The following is a 16,269-nucleotide window of genomic DNA, read 5'->3' on the forward strand; positions in this document are numbered from 1 at the left end:
TGTTGGTCTCGCGTGCCATCCGACGGGCTGGCAGGCGCATCTGTCGCCCTCGCTGCAGCTCTCTCGGCGCGCGTCGCGTGTAGTTTGCCGGCTCTCTCTCTCTCTCTCTCTCTCTCTCTCTCTCTCTCTCTCTCTCTCGCTGTCATGCACGTTGCTGTCGGCTCTGTGCCTGCACAAGCACAACTGAGATCGCCCTCGCGGATGCGTGACATCCGCTGCCGGCAGACGGGTCGCAGATCCGGCCGGAGTTATTTTTATTTTTATATTTTATAACATAAATAATTAAATAAGTAGATGTCTGATAATTTTTTTTATAAAAATAGACGAATATCATCCTCTCATAAATCGTTTAGACCCTTACCGTCTTTGAGAACGGTAAGTAATCTACCCACACGCACTGTCCCTTAATGTACTCTAATTAGACGGTTACGTCCTTACCGTTGCCTTTGTAAGGACTGTAAGCCCATGTATAAACAGTACTTACAGTACTTGTGCCGAGTACTGCTTATGGCTCCCGTTTCACTTTCATCTTTTTTTTTTAAATAGTGGGTTTTTTTACTTCAATAATACTAGAATTTTTTATATATATTTAATAATTCATGTGCAAACCATTTTAATTAGATTTACTTAAAAATATAGTGTAAAATTTAAACAAAAATTATCAAAAAAATGTTACTTTTATAAATTTTAATGATCGCTAGTGCCTCAAATAAATTTCAAAAAATCTGAAAAAAAATCACAATTTTTAAAAGTATCTCTAGCCCTAGGTTATATGGTAAAAAATGAGTTCTTTTATTATGCTCTATTTATTTGTATTTTTGTTATTTCATGTAATATTTTTCTTTTAATTCAATTTAAATTCACTTTGTTTGAATTTTGTTTGAGTTCAAACTGAATGCGTAAAATGATAAAAATACATATAAATAGAGTATTACAAAGGAACTTACTTTTTTAGTATATAATCTAGTGCTGAAAATAATTTTAAAAATTAGTCCATCACATAAGAACAATATTAGTAAAAAAAAAATCAGATTTTTAAAAATTTATTTGAGACCCTAACAATTGTTAGAAGTTATAAAAGTAACTTTTTTTAGAATTTTGGTTTAAATTTTACATAAGTTTTTTTAGATAAATATAATTAAAATAGGTTGTACATAGATTATAAAACATGTATAAAAAATTCTAGTATTTTCAAAGCAACAGAAAACCACTATTTTAAAAAATATATGAGAGGGAATTGGAGCTAGTAACAGTACTCCTGTCAAGTATTGTTCATACATGAGCACTTACCGGCCTTTGAAGAGACAGTAACGGCTTAAGATCCTATAAAATTATAGTAGGCGTCTATGTTTATAAATCTTTTTATAGTCTATCTCGATCCGGCCGGGCAGTCACAGGGGAGAAATATCATGGGCTGTTGTCGTTTTCGAGCTGATCATGGGTTGTTAGTTTTCTTCTCTCATAGAGAGCAGTGGGCCGTAAGAAAGGGACCCTTTGCTATCTATCTATTATGGGCCAAACCCGGTGGTGTTCATATGTCGGCTTTAATTTATAGGCCCGTTAATTTAGGCGTATGCACTTGAGTCCTGCCCAGCGATTTTTTATATCTTTAAATAAAAAATTTGTAATATATGCACGTACAACATGCATATGAATTTTTTTTACATGTATGGTTTCTAAATTAGTTTTAGAGCATCAAGAATAAAAATAAACAATATAATAAATAATATATGATTAAATAGATAGTCACATACTATCATAACTAATTTATCTTTAGAAACATCGTATGCCTAATGCTCTTGACAATTTCATATACACTGGAGGAGATGTTGTCTCCACATTTGTTCACGTTATACTTCAGTTGGTTTAAAAAAATTACTTCCTTAGTTGACCGATGCATCCTACATGTGCATTACATATCAATAACAAGAATCAGTACGAATTGCATCGTTATGTGTTGAAGAAGACTTATTGTATGAATTATTGGTTCTATCCTTTCTCCATCCTATATGCACTCGCACTCTATAACGAAGAAACCAAAAGTGTTCCACCGAACAATTAATTGTTACATTTGAACTTCACAAACAATCAACTATAGTGAGGTTAGAAGCAAGATACCAATTATAAAACAGAGGAACATAATTCCAATACATCAATGCGTACAATATTCTTGCTACATTGTAAATATATATTTGTGTGTGTTTTATATTTTTAAATAAAAATGTAAATATATGCATTGAAATATTATATAACTAGATTCTTGTCACTCGTTAGAAGAGAGATATGAACCTATTGTCTGTTAAAAATAAAAAAATTCCCTGCCCAGCTATGATGGATAGCCAATTTCTATATCAAATAATTCGCTAACGTGAACGGATGGGATGCCAAGCAACTGCAAATACTACGCTCAGCTCAAGTCTACATGCGTCGTAGTAAGGGTGGTAACGGCTTGCATTGGGTCTAGGTGGACCGAGAATCACTAAAAAAAAGGGTTATTCGTGCCGGCTTATAAGTGTCGATTAGTTAAAAGCTGACATTAATAGTATATTAGTGTTTGTTCATAACATAATCAGACAAAAATTCATCCATTCGGGTAAAAATCAGCATTGATAGTATCAACACTGGGCTTTTTTTATGAATCGATATTGAAAGAGCCGAATCCAAAAAATTTATTATATTCGTTTAATACTTCACGGCTCACATCCGACTCTATCTCCATCCTCTCCCATCTCTCTCTCACGGCTCTCTCTATCTCACTTATCTCTCGATCTATCTCTCCTTGCGCATCCTAGCCTCCTCATCCCCTCAAGCTCGCCGACCTTCCGTTTTCCTCCCCCTCGAGCAAGCTCCTTACCTACCCGCTCTCAACCCCTCGGTTGCGCTGCAACCTCCTTGTCTCCTCCCTCTCACCCCCTCCCCCACCTCACTGCCAGCGGCCTCCGACCTCCCCATCTCCTCTGCCCTCACCCTCCTCGTTGGCCTCCTCACACAAGGGGCGGTGGGATCTGTAGCGCAGGTATAACAAGATCTATGGTGCCGAATGCCAAGGGCCTACTCTCCTCCCCCTAGGCCTCTTCAATGACCTCCCACCCACCTTGCCCTCGTCGCTGGCCTCCTCGCATGGGGGCAGTGGGATCCAGCGCAGGGGCGGCAAGATCCGACGAGCTCACGAGGGTCTTCTCCCTCGCCTGGATCTTGGCAAGGAAGAGGCCTGACATTGGACATTTATGAGCGGAGGCCCAGGAACCCACCGACGGCGTCCTCGGCGAGCGGAGGTGTCAGATTCACTGCGCACGGCGTCCTCAGCGAGCGAAGGCCCATGATCCACGACAACGGTGGCCTCGGTGAGTGGAGGCACCAGATCAGCAGCGATAGGAGCCCAACAGCAACGATGAGCTCCGTCATGTGAGGTCGACAACGGGCTCGACTCAATGCATCGAGTTAGCTCGTTTGCCTAGTTTTTTTTTTCCTTTTATTGTTTTTTGAAAAACCTCATCAGTGACGGTTGTAAGCCAGCACTACTAGTCCTTCGACTATCAGTTCCGCTTACGCAGTGACGGTTCCAAACCGGCACTGATGAGGTTTTAGAATTAGCACATTTGACATATTTTGATGTAGTGAATGCACTCAACTCGAGACCTAAAACCCAACCCGATCATAAAATTGTTACTGGGTGCAAAACGACCCTCGACCCCAGCAGGACTCAAGAACCATCGAGGGACTCGGAACCCGTGCACTTGCTCCTTTCCCTATCTAGAGCAAGCACATCTTGCCGCCGCCACCTTCTCTTGAGCTCGTATGCTCTCCATGGTCTGCCCCTCCATTGCGGATCCCTTATTGCCCCACTCCTCAGTTTGTGGCCGTCGTCACTCCTATCTTGCTCCAGTGGAGCTGATCCACCGAACGCCGTGTCAACCTCGAGCGTGCCCTAACGTCAGCGTCCCGAATAGGGGGCAACAGGTACACCACCCACATGTCCAAGGAAAAAAATAAAGCACTAGTAGCAAGTTGACGAGGGCGGGGGCAACTCACTCATCGTAAAACTTGAGTCGGCGCTAGACGACGTCCATCCTAGCGTTGGCCTTGGCTATCATGGCGCCTCCGTTCGCAACAACGAACGAGCGACACCCTTGGAGGGCGAGCCTCGACTTGGGGAAGACCCCTGTAGTGGAGGAGGAGATAGCCAGTCGAGACCACGAGCGCTGTTAGATGCCGAGTGACGTTGAGGCTTACGCGAGGAGCGCAAGGGGCTATATCGCTGCCATCGCCCCGGGGAGGGTGAGACGCGCACTCCCGGCTAGATTTGGGGGGTGATTGCTGCTGTTAGCTGGTTGGCCCCTATGGCCAATGCTTGTGAGGCTGGTGACACGATGGATCTGGATCTGGTGTGTGACGGATTGGAGGTTAGGATTTGGCGAAGACAACAGAGTAAAGGTGTGAAAATGGGTCGTGAGGGGTAAATGGGTAATGGGCCTCGGGATTTCAGGCCTGTGGGATATCCTCAAATTCAGATCTGCTTGACTCAAGTTAGGACCTCGACCTGATAGCCTAACAAAACAATTTCTAGTTCTAAACTCATCTTTGCTAGATCTGAAACCTGTGAGGCTCTAACCCTGCCTCGTCCCACTATCGTCCCTAAACCCGCAACTTCCTTATTTGTCAGATGTTGGGAACTGAATTATAGAACAAGAGTGGTAACGAAAAGAGCGTGACACGCAGAAAAAAATGAAGCTTTCAATAGCATGGAAACTTTATACTTTTTTACAGCACAGTACAGCAGCTGATTTGGCCAACAAGGTTGTGTAACAGTGCCAGAAACTTGGGAATCCGTTATGACCGGAGGCAATTGACAGAGGACACGGCACAGGTTTGCGGCGCCCGTGCTCGTAGACGACGAGCACGTGCCGGACGGGGAGGTCGCAGGAGAGATGGGAGGAGGAGGCGACAGCTGCGGTTACACAATTTGAGTAGAGGTGGGGCCCGTGGGAGCTACAGATGAGGAGCTTCTTAACCGCTCAGGAGAATCCAAGACAAGAATTTGCCGGCAAACAAAAAAAAAAAGAGCGAAAGAAAACAGGGGCCGCATCCACCGTCTATCTGTCCGCGCATTCGATCTTGCAATGCAGCCTCCACATGTCCGAAAATCACTTCGCCGAGAAGAGAAGAGCTACGAAGAAAACTTACTTTAATTGTTTCCCCTTGTCATCCTCCAATATAACCGAAGGCAAGACTTATCTACACTAAATTAGAAATGATTGAATTTTAAATGATGCATATCTCTCTATACAAGCGGTTTGAATCCTTTTTAAAAAGGAATTTGTCGTAGCTATCCATTGTACGAGACAGACCCAAATTAATTCTATTCTTTAATGGATTGCATCTTTTTTTAATCTTTGTCTAGGCATTTTTTAATCTTTGTCTTTGATCGGCAATGCCTTCCTTTGTATTGTTGCCATTATTTATACTGGACGATACTACTTGTTCCTCCAAAAATTATGTGCACATCATAATTAAGAAAAAAAATTACCATGCTTTGCAACGGTATCATGTAAGGCTAGCTTACATACAAAATATTCAGTAATTTATTTACTTGCAGCAGGTTTAAACATACACAAGGAGTTTGAATAGGGTTTAAACTAATTAAGGAGGCATTGTGCAAAAGGGATAAGAAAACGGCGGGAGAGAATGGCAAATGGCGGTTAATTAGGAGGGAGTGGGGGCGCCGCCTCCCCTTTTTAAGGGGCAGTTACTGCGCACCAGTGGTTAAGACCACCACTAATCACTGCGCCTGTTAACACTCGAGCCTCCTCTTCCTCCCGAGACACCAGCATCGCGCAGCATCAGAGAAGCATCCACCCGACAACCGCCCCGCTGTTAGGCCACCTCCCGGCCCCGGAGGCCTTGGACATGAGCTTCCTCCAGGACGTGCACCCCGAGTTCACAGACGCGCTGCTCGGCTTCGTCTACGACCCGCTCGACGCCGCTGTCGACGACCTCCTCAACCTCCCCGTCGACGCCGCCTTCCTCGGCCCCATCGAGGAAGACGACACCAAGGCCGAACGGCATTGCGCCAAAAAGCCGCGCGTCTGCGATGACGACGCCTGGTACGGCCTCGCGGACATCGACCTTGGCCAGCAGTGTAATGGCGGTGGCAACCAGCAGGTGCCAGCGCTGCCGGAGCTGCCGACCGAGTTCGTCCTGCCACTGCCGCCGCCGCCGCCTCAGGCGCAGCCACTGGCGTTCGTGCGCGGAGCGGACCCGAAGAAGGCCGGTGGCAACGGGTGCCAGTCCGTGCAGAGCGTCGCGGCGAGGGAGCGCCGGAAGCGGATCAGCGAGAAGACGGCCCAGCTGTCGCGGCTGATCCCCGGAGGGCACAAGCTGAACACCGCCGAGATGCTGCAGGAGGCAGCCCGCCACGTGAAGCTCCTGCAGGCCCAGATCGGCATGCTCGCCCTCATGCACACCGTCGGCTCGACCGAGGTAATCAAGAACTGACAACCGCCACGCACGCACTACATTGCATTTCTCAACGCTGATCGATCGCTCCCCACTCAACGTCGTCACTTCACAGACTCACCATGTCGATCGTGTCCTTGCTGTGTCTTTTCGCAGAAGGAAAAGATGCCATCCATGGCGCAAGAGCAAATGCACGCGCTGCTCGCGTGTGGCAGCGTGCAGGAGCGGCTGGCCGCCGAGGGCAAGTGCCTGGTGCCGAAGAAGCTGGTCGATGTCGTGGCCAAAGACAACGCCGTCAAGTCCAACGCGCTGGTGAGCAGAGACCTCGGCCGGTTCATGGCGTCGCTGGAGAAGTAGAAGACGGAGTCAGCCTTGTCAAGGCCGCCGCCCCGCATGCATCCGTGCGCGCATGGCTGTCCCTTTTTGAGAACGCCGTGCTCGTGCAGCTGCTGTTGTGTGTGTTCCTGACCCCTGACGACGTCTGTCTATAGCTGATCGACACACTGATTAGTTGTAGTGTAGGCATCAGGTTTAATCTAGGCTACTTATCATGTGTTAACGTTCTACTCCGGTGTTTATGACGGAGCATTACCCATTGATTAGTTTGGGCTGTGTGAATTTGCAGGCCCCGTTAGGGATAGAACATCGTAGATGTTGAGGTTCTCGGTAGGTCAATTTGGTGATTTCTCATTGCAACTTGTTCTCCCAATAGAATAAAGTTTAGAATGATATATAAATCATCGATATCTTCTCAACATATATCGTGCTTCTTCTTCAGTTTACAGTACTGAATGTATTGCCATATTATTCGTTGGCTTTACACGATTAGAGTTTTGCAAGACGCGTTTCAGCAAGTGCACAACCTTCAACTTCTGCACGGCATTGTGCACAATCGTCGCATGGCTCGGCTTAGATGATGGTGCCATGCAACCGCATCTCACGCTATCGTCGGCCATGCACGCCATGCACGGACGGACGTGACCTATTCTCGTGCTATCTTCGCCGACTTTTTCTTTAGAAACTTTGCTGGTCTGCATGGATCCAAAGTTCGAATGGGCTGAAATACTTGGTAGGCCACATTGGGATGGCTTCGCTAAGAGAAGGTCCGAAGTGCCGCCGCCACTCCTCCGATGGCCGAAACCGACTCGCACCCATCCACGTGGCTCCCTATCCATCCGTCCATCACGGCCCGTGCGAGCTAGGGTTTCGCCCGCGTGCACCCCTGAGCCCTATATAACCGACGGCTCAACGCAAGCATCTCATCCCCTTCGGCGGCTGCGCATCGAGTCTTTCATGTCTCGTCTTTCTTCTTCTCAACTCGTTTTCGCTAGGATCAGTTTGTTTTTCCTCTGCAAGTTTCGTTTTCGTTGTAGCAAATCTGGTGTTGTTTTGAGGTGATGATCCTTTCCCCAAATTACCGACTATGATTATACTGTGCGATTTTACGAGGTCTTCCAGACTTCTAAGCCAGATGTTCTGATCAAAACAATGCATTTGCTTTACTTCCCATTAGATGCCGTTTCTTCTCTTTGAATAGATTTGCTCCTTGGTTTTCTCAGTAGCCCAGCTTATTCACTATGGCATGAAGGCGTGTTTTTTTCCTTCAAAATGTTTTCTTGGTTGATGATTGAGCGAATCGGATGGAAATGAGGATCCTTTCCCCAGCTGATCGACTATGATTATACTGTGCGCACATGTGATCCCTCTGCGGAGGATTCCAAGCCAGAAATCTGATCCATTCCAGCGTCGTCTTAATTTTTTCTTGATCGCTCCATCTGGTTTCTCTTCAGCAGGGAAGAACTGCAGTTTTAGAATTCTCTTTGATGCTATCAATTTTTCTATTTCGTTGCTTATTTTGAATGGAAATGAGGATCCTTTCCCCAGCTTATCGACTATGAGTACACTGTGCGCAATTGTGATGCCTTCTCTTCGGAGGAGGATTCAAAGCCAGGAATCTGATCCGTGCGTTTCTTGAACGATATTGGAAAACGCTAATTTCGTAGCACACTATACAGCGATTACTAACGATGAATGCAGAGGCGATCCGATTGCAAATCTGTTCCGTAATTGTTTAATTTTTTTTTGGTTTCGATTAAAATCTGAAACCTGCGAAGTATATGTCGCAGCAGAAAAACATTTGCCAAGAACAAGCAACTCGGTTCCAATTTGGTACTAAACCATTGCTTCGCACAATATCGCAAAACCTGCTCTCATATCAGTAATTACCCTGAAGAAAAAAGCAGGATGCTGTTTTTTATACCAGCAGTGTCCCCGTAAACTTTAGGCACACGATGTTCATCATTATTGGGTGAATCGTTGGATAACGTCCATTTGTTGGACTGTCTATGTCCATTGGTTCAGTAAATGATGGCACATTTTTGTTTTCATCAATTCATCAGCCGTATATTACGAAAAAAATACTATATGATCTGATTTATGAGCAATGGTTCAGTTTTGTGCCTGGTCTGCGCTAATCTCGCTCGGCCCGATTTGTCTTTCTGCACCGAACAATTGGGCTCAGCAGATGGAGGCTTATATTATATGAGCAATCGGTAGGTGCTTATATTATATAAAAAAAATTGTGGTACTCAGTCAACAGTATATTCCATATTACATATAGGTGGGTGCGTGGTCAGTTCATCTTTTTTTTAACTGGGTGCTGATCTTGCTCGACCGGCTACCGTACCTACTCAGCATCCAAGCTTGAGCAGCCAGTTCAATCGATCTGCATCTGAAGAAGCGCCTCTCGCGCGTATTTGGATTGGATAAACTCTCCATCTTGCTGACGAAACTTGGGTTGAAGAAATGCACAGCGATATGCAAAACTGCTGCAAACCAGTCGTCAAAAGCAAGGGCGGATCCACCGTAGAGGCAGGGGGGCTCAAGTCCCTTATCCTAGACGCATCTGGGAGCTCTCCGCATTCTCCTTTTAATTTTTGTGTATAAAATAGGAAGGAAAAAAAGAAAAGAAGAAGAGTGAGAGAAGAAGGAAGAGAATGAAACTCTTATATTTAATGGTTCTGAATCCATCACTATCAAAAGATGCAGAACTCAGCATTCAAAAAGCTGCTAGCTATGTGCTGATCTACTAGAGCAACGTGGTGCTTGCGTGAGGTGGGTAGTAGAGCCAGCTTCTTCGTTGCTCAAATCATGCAACGGAAGCCTGCTGCAACATACCTTAAAAGCGCTAAAAAAACGGAGAAGCAGTTGAATCAACTGTGTGGCTTCGGATCCAATTTTGAACAATAACCAACTCCATCGGCATAGAATGGCATCTATGCGAACCAGCAAAGTCTCGGGCGGTAAACTCGGTGGGGGAGCGAACCGTTGGTCGGAGGATCTATTATTAGCTCTTGCACCATTCATGGATACGCATGGAGGCTCGACTCCACGGTGGAGTTTGAGCCCGGTCGGGTTCATCTTTGTCCCGCATCTAGCTTCGAGTCTCTAATAAAAACCATACAAATAAGGTACCACTGTTAAAAAAAATAGAATGATATCTCTCGTCTCTTAATAGCTCTTGCTGACGAGAGAACTGCGAAAACGTATATGCATTAGATTTGAACATCCAGGACTGGCTGCAAGTTGATAAACATAAACAAGCTATAATCTGCCCCGAATTCACTGTCATGACGGGTATTCGTTTGCGTTGTCGTGAACCTACTTTCGGTCTCCAGAGTACGGTTGCGCGTGTTTCGGTGAGCTGTGAGCCGGTCGGTCAGTCACCCGGTCCAGGCAATTTACACGGGGGCGTCGCTACGACGCACGGTGCTGCGCGCGTCGGTCTCGAGTCCAAGTCTCTGTTCCGGTCGGTCAGCCAAGCAGTGGACAGAACCAATCGTTTGGTGACCGAGGACACGAATCGTTTTCGTGGCTTGGGAGTGGTCTCTGCCTTTTGCCGATTCAGCTCAGCCGTGAGATGAGACCGGCTTTTGTGAAGGATGGAAAGGACCAGTGCTCTGTTTGAAAGAAAAAACGTTCGGAGAATTTGTGTTTTTCCTTGCGTAGATTTCATGGAAAATGTCCATTCGGTCACGTAGGTAATCAATCAGCAATTCCCTGGGCATTCCACCCGCAAATAGCTTGCAATTACTCATGCATTCCAGTTTTTCTAGAGATCGAACCTCACTAATGCGTGTTGTTCACTTGTTGGCAAGCGCCTTTTTCATTGAAAAAGTTGTTTTTTAAAACAAATATTTTTATTGAAAAAGTTGTTGGATTTTTTTTTTTGTTTACTTTAAGTTGAAGGAGCTGATTCAGTCTCCCGGTAGTTACTAGCTTTGTCCCTATTCCTACGGCCTCAGTTGCTGAACGTTAGCTAATTCAGGACTTCAGTTAGCCACGATGTGCTCTGCGCTTTATATGTAAACCTGAGTAATCAATACAATGCAAGGGCATTTTACCATCTCTTATACTTATGTGCAACTGAATCTCTACGGCATCCTTAGACTACTTCTAATAGATAGTATCATTCGTATTTATTAGATGCTAGTAGTATTTCTCGCTGATTTGGCGTAGAATTAAAAAGGATAGAGAGCCAAGCGGTATCTTTCCTAAGACATACATGCTCAGGACGAAATCCTAGGCATCATATTACACATAGAGATTTCAATTTTATTTTATAATTTTTTTGTTCACCGGTGAAAAAACAAAATTCACAAAATTTCATCGAAATTTCGTCCCCTGCTATGTGGTCTCACAGGCCAGTGAACGAAAATTTTGAAATTAAATATTTCATTTTCCTCCAAAATTCCCAAATTTTGACAAAATTTTTACAAAATTTTAATCCCTCATTGCACCCACCACACGGACCATATGCCAAACAGTGCACACTGACGCCGGTCCACCGCAACGCAACCTCCGCACACGGTCAATCAATAGTGATCGAGTCCCCGCAAAAAAAAAAAAAAAAAAAATAGTGAGACCAAGGGCACGGAGAGGAACTGTGGTGAGGTCAAACTAGACGAAAACTTGGGGGCCGCAGGACGTGCGCGATCGTGGCAGGTAAGGTTCGCAACGCACGGATAAGATATTCTACCGGCAAGGGGAGGAATCCTGGCCACCAACTGCAGCTTGTTGGCACGCAGAAATTAGCAAGAGCCAGTACAAGTGCAAAAAAAGAAAGATGTCTGTAAGAGGAAATGGCAAACACTAACGCATATATGGTCTTGCGCATTCAGACCGGCTGTGGCAGGGGCGAAGACGACCGAAATGAGGAGGTGCCGTATGATTACTGTACACCCGTTATATTTATTTATTGTTTATCATAGCTATATTTAGTAACAATTTTAGTTGGAATAAATGTCTGTACACCCGCTCTCACAGCGTGGCCGTGCCAGGGCCCATGATCGGGACGCCAATATAAACACGCGCGACTGAGTGGTCCGTAGATCAACGGCAGTCTGGTCCCGTATCCGGTGTCCTTCCAAGTCGCGGCAGGTCGCGCTTGATTTTTCGATCGGTGTTGGTCTCGCGTGCCATCCGACGGGCTGGCAGGCGCATCTGTCGCCCTCGCTGCAGCTCTCTCGGCGCGCGTCGCGTGTAGTTTGCCGGCTCTCTCTCTCTCTCTCTCTCTCTCTCTCTCTCTCTCTCTCTCTCTCTCTCTCTCTCTCTCTCTCTCTCGCTCTCGCTGTCATGCACGTTGCTGTCGGCTCTGTGCCTGCACAAGCACAACTGAGATCGCCCTCGCGGATGCATGACATCCGCTGCCGGCAGACGGGTCGCAGATCCGGCCGGAGTTATTTTTATTTTTATATTTTATAACATAAATAATTAAATAAGTAGATGTTTGATAATTTTTTTTATAAAAATAGACGAATATCATCCTCTCATAAATCGTTTAGACCCTTACCGTCTTTGAGAACGGTAAGTAATCTACCCACACGCACTGTCCCTTAATGTACTCTAATTAGACGGTTACGTTCTTACCGTTGCCTTTTTAAGGACTGTAAGCCCATGTATAAACAGTACTTACAGTACTTGTGCCGAGTACTGCTTATGGCTCCCGTTTCACTTTCATCTTTTTTTTTTAAATAGTGGGTTTTTTTACTTCAATAATACTAGAATTTTTTATATATATTTAATAATTCATGTGCAAACCATTTTAATTAGATTTACTTAAAAATATAGTGTAAAATTTAAACAAAAATTATCAAAAAAATGTTACTTTTATAAATTTTAATGATCGTTAGTGCCTCAAATAAATTTCAAAAAATCTGAAAAAAAATCACAATTTTTAAAAGTATCTCTAGCCCTAGGTTATATGGTAAAAAATAAGTTCTTTTATTATGCTCTATTTATTTGTATTTTTGTTATTTCATGTAATATTTTTCTTTTAATTCAATTTAAATTCACTTTGTTTGAATTTTGTTTGAGTTCCAACTGAATGCGTAAAATGATAAAAATACATATAAATAGAGTATTACAAAGGAACTTACTTTTTTAGTATATAATCTAGTGCTGAAAATAATTTTAAAAATTAGTCCATCGTATAAGAACAATATTAGTAAAAAAAATTCAGATTTTTAAAAATTTATTTGAGACCCTAACAATTGTTAGAAGTTATAAAAGTAACTTTTTTTAGAATTTTGGTTTAAATTTTACATAAGTTTTTTTAGATAAATATAATTAAAATAGGTTGTACATAGATTATAAAACACGTATAAAAAATTCTAGTATTTTCAAAGCAACAGAAAACCACTATTTTAAAAAATATATGAGAGGGAATTGGAGCTAGTAACAGTACTCCTGTCAAGTATTGTTCATACATGAGCACTTACCGGCCTTTGAAGAGACAGTAACGGCTTAAGATCCTATAAAATTATAGTAGGCGTCTATGTTTATAAATCTTTTTATAGTCTATCTCGATCCGGCCGGGCAGTCACAGGGGAGAAATATCATGGGCTGTTGTCGTTTTCGAGCTGATCATGGGTTGTTAGTTTTCTTCTCTCATAGAGAGCAGTGGGCCGTAAGAAAGGGACCCTTTGCTATCTATCTATTATGGGCCAAACCCGGTGGTGTTCATATGTCGGCTTTAATTTATAGGCCCGTTAATTTAGGCGTATGCACTTGAGTCCTGCCCAGCGATTTTTTATATCTTTAAATAAAAAATTTGTAATATATGCACGTACAACATGCATATGAAATTTTTTTACATGTATGGTTTCTAAATTGGTTTTAGAGCATCAAGAATAAAAATAAATAATATAATAAATAATATATGGTTAAATAGATAGTCACATACAAATATAATATCATAACTAATTTATCTTTAGAAACATGGTATGCCTAATGCTCTTGACAATTTCATATACACTGGAGATGTTGTCTCCACATTTGTTCACGTTATACTTCAGTTGGTCTAAAAAAATTACTTCCTTAGTTGACCGATGCATCCTACATGTGCATTACATATCAATAACAAGAATCGGTACGGATTGCATCGTTATGTGTTGAAGAAGACTTATTCTATAAATTATTGGTTCTATCCTTTCTCCATTCTATATGCACTCGCACTCTATAACGAAGAAACCAAAAGTGTTCCACCGAACAATTAATTGTTACATTTGAACTTCACAAACAATCAACTATAGTGAGATTAGAAGCAAGATACCAATTATAAAACAGAGGAACATAATTCCAATACATCAATGCGTACAATATTCTTGCTACATTGTAAATATATATTTGTGTGTGTTTTATATTTTTAAATAAAAATGTAAATATATGCATTGAAATATTATATAACTAGATTCTTGTCACTCGTTAGAAGAGAGATATGAACCTATTGTCTGTTAAAAATAAAAAAAATTCCCTGCCCAGCTATGATGGATAGCCAATTTCTATATCAAATAATTCGCTAACGTGAATGGATGGGATGCCAAGCAACTGCAAATACTACGCTCAGCTCAAGTCTACATGCGTCGTAGTAAGGGTGGTAACGGCTTGCGTTGGGTCTAGGTGGACCGATAATCACTACTAAAAAAGGGTTATTCGTGCCGGCTTATAAGTGTCGATTAGTTAAAAGCTGACACTAATAGTGTATTAGTGTTTGTTCATAACACAATCAGACAAAAATTCATCGATTCGGGTAAAAATCAGCATTGATAGTATCAACACTGGGCTTTTTTTTTATGAATCGATATTGAAAGAGCCGAATCCAAAAAATTTATTATATTCGTTTAATACTTCACGGCTCACATCCGGCTCTATCTCCATCCTCTCCCATCTCTCTCTCACGGCTCTCTCTATCTCACTTATCTCTCGATCTATCTCTCCTTGCGCATCCTAGCCTCCTCACCCCCTCAAGCTCGCCGACCTTCCGTTCTCCTCCCCCTCGAGCAAGCTCCCTACCTACCCGCTCTCAACCCCTCGGTTGCGCTGCAACCTCCTTGTCTCCTCCCTCTCACCCCTCCCCCACCTCACTGCCAGCGGCCTCCGACCTCCCCATCTCCTCTGCCCTCACCCTCCTCGTCGGCCTCCTCACACAAGGGGCGGTGGGATCTGTAGCGCGGGTATAACAAGATCTGTGGCGCCGAATGCCAAGGGCCTACTCTCCCCCCCTAGGCCTCTTCAATGACCTCCCACCCACCTTGCCCTCATCGCTGGCCTCCTCGCATGGGGGCAGTGGGATTCAGCGCAGGGGCAGCAAGATCTGACGAGCTCACGAGGGTCTTCTCCCTCGACTGGATCTTGGCAAGGAGGAGGCCCGACATTGGACATTTATGAGCGGAGGCCCAGGAACCCACCGACGGCGTCCTCGGCGAGCGGAGGTGTCAGATTCACTGCGCACGGCATCCTCGGCGAGCGAAGGCCCATGATCCACGACAACGGTGGCCTCGGTGAGTGGAGGCACCAGATCAGCAGCGATGGGAGCCCAACAGCAACGATGAGCTCCGTCATGTGAGGTCGACAACGGGCTCGACTCAATGCATCGAGCTAGCTCGTTTGCCTAGTTTTTTTTTTTTCCTTTTATTGTTTTTTGAAAAACCTCATCAGTGACGGTTGTAAGCCAGCACTACTAGTCCTTCGACTATCAGTTCCGCTTACGCAGTGACGGTTCCAAACCGGCACTGATGAGGTTTTGGAATTAGCACATTTGACATATTTTGATGTAGTGAATGCACTCAACTCGAGACCTAAAACCCAACCCGATCATAAAATTGTTACTGGGTGCAAAACGACCCTTGACCCCAGCAGGACTCAAGAACCATCGAGGGACTCGGAACCCGTGCACTTGCTCCTTTCCCTATCTAGAGCAAGCACATCTTGCCGCCACCACCTTCTCTTGAGCTCGTATGCTCTCCATGGTCTGCCCCTCCATTGCGGATCCCTTATTGCCCCACTCCTCAGTTTGTGGTCGTCGTCACTCCTATCTTGCTCCAGTGGAGCTGATCCACCGAACGCCGTGTCAACCTCGAGCGTGCCCTGACGTCAGCGTCCCGAATAGGGGGCAACAGGTACACCACCCACATGTCCAAGGAAAAAATAAAGCACTAGTAGCAAGTTGACGAGGGCGGGGGCAACTCACTCATCGTAAAACTTGAGTCGGCGCTAGACGACGTCCATCCTAGCGTTGGCCTTGGCTATCATGGCGCCTCCGTTCGCAACAACGAACGAGCGACACCCTTGGAGGGCGAGCCTCGACTTGGGGAAGACCCCTGTAGTGGAGGAGGAGATAGCCAGTCGAGACCACGAGCGCTGTTAGATGCCGAGTGACGTTGAGGCTTACGCGAGGAGCGCGAGGGGCTATATCGCTGCCATCGCCCCGGGGAGGGTGAGATGCGCACTCCCGGCTAGATTTGGGGGGTGATT

At 44.6% G+C, this 16,269-nt stretch overlaps 3 non-coding genes and 1 pseudogene across 3 annotated transcripts; all 4 read left to right on the forward strand.

The window, feature by feature from the left end:
* The first annotated feature begins 7,844 nt into the window (after positions 1-7,844).
* On the forward strand, positions 7,845-7,941 carry LOC133917222 (small nucleolar RNA Z103). The gene has a single exon (XR_009909626.1). It is a non-coding gene; the product is annotated as a small nucleolar RNA Z103 (small nucleolar RNA).
* A 155-nt stretch (positions 7,942-8,096) lies between these two features.
* LOC133917217 (small nucleolar RNA Z103) lies at positions 8,097-8,195 on the forward strand. The gene has a single exon (XR_009909624.1). It is a non-coding gene; the product is annotated as a small nucleolar RNA Z103 (small nucleolar RNA).
* A 120-nt stretch (positions 8,196-8,315) lies between these two features.
* On the forward strand, positions 8,316-8,420 carry LOC133917220 (small nucleolar RNA Z103; annotated as a pseudogene).
* Positions 8,421-8,689: 269 nt separating this feature from the next.
* On the forward strand, positions 8,690-8,834 carry LOC133917188 (small nucleolar RNA snoR74). Its single transcript, XR_009909597.1, has one exon. It is a non-coding gene; the product is annotated as a small nucleolar RNA snoR74 (small nucleolar RNA).
* The last annotated feature ends 7,435 nt before the right edge of the window (positions 8,835-16,269 follow it).

This window comes from Phragmites australis, chromosome 4 (assembly GCF_958298935.1).
Source record: "Phragmites australis chromosome 4, lpPhrAust1.1, whole genome shotgun sequence".
Taxonomy (NCBI): domain Eukaryota; kingdom Viridiplantae; phylum Streptophyta; class Magnoliopsida; order Poales; family Poaceae; genus Phragmites; species Phragmites australis.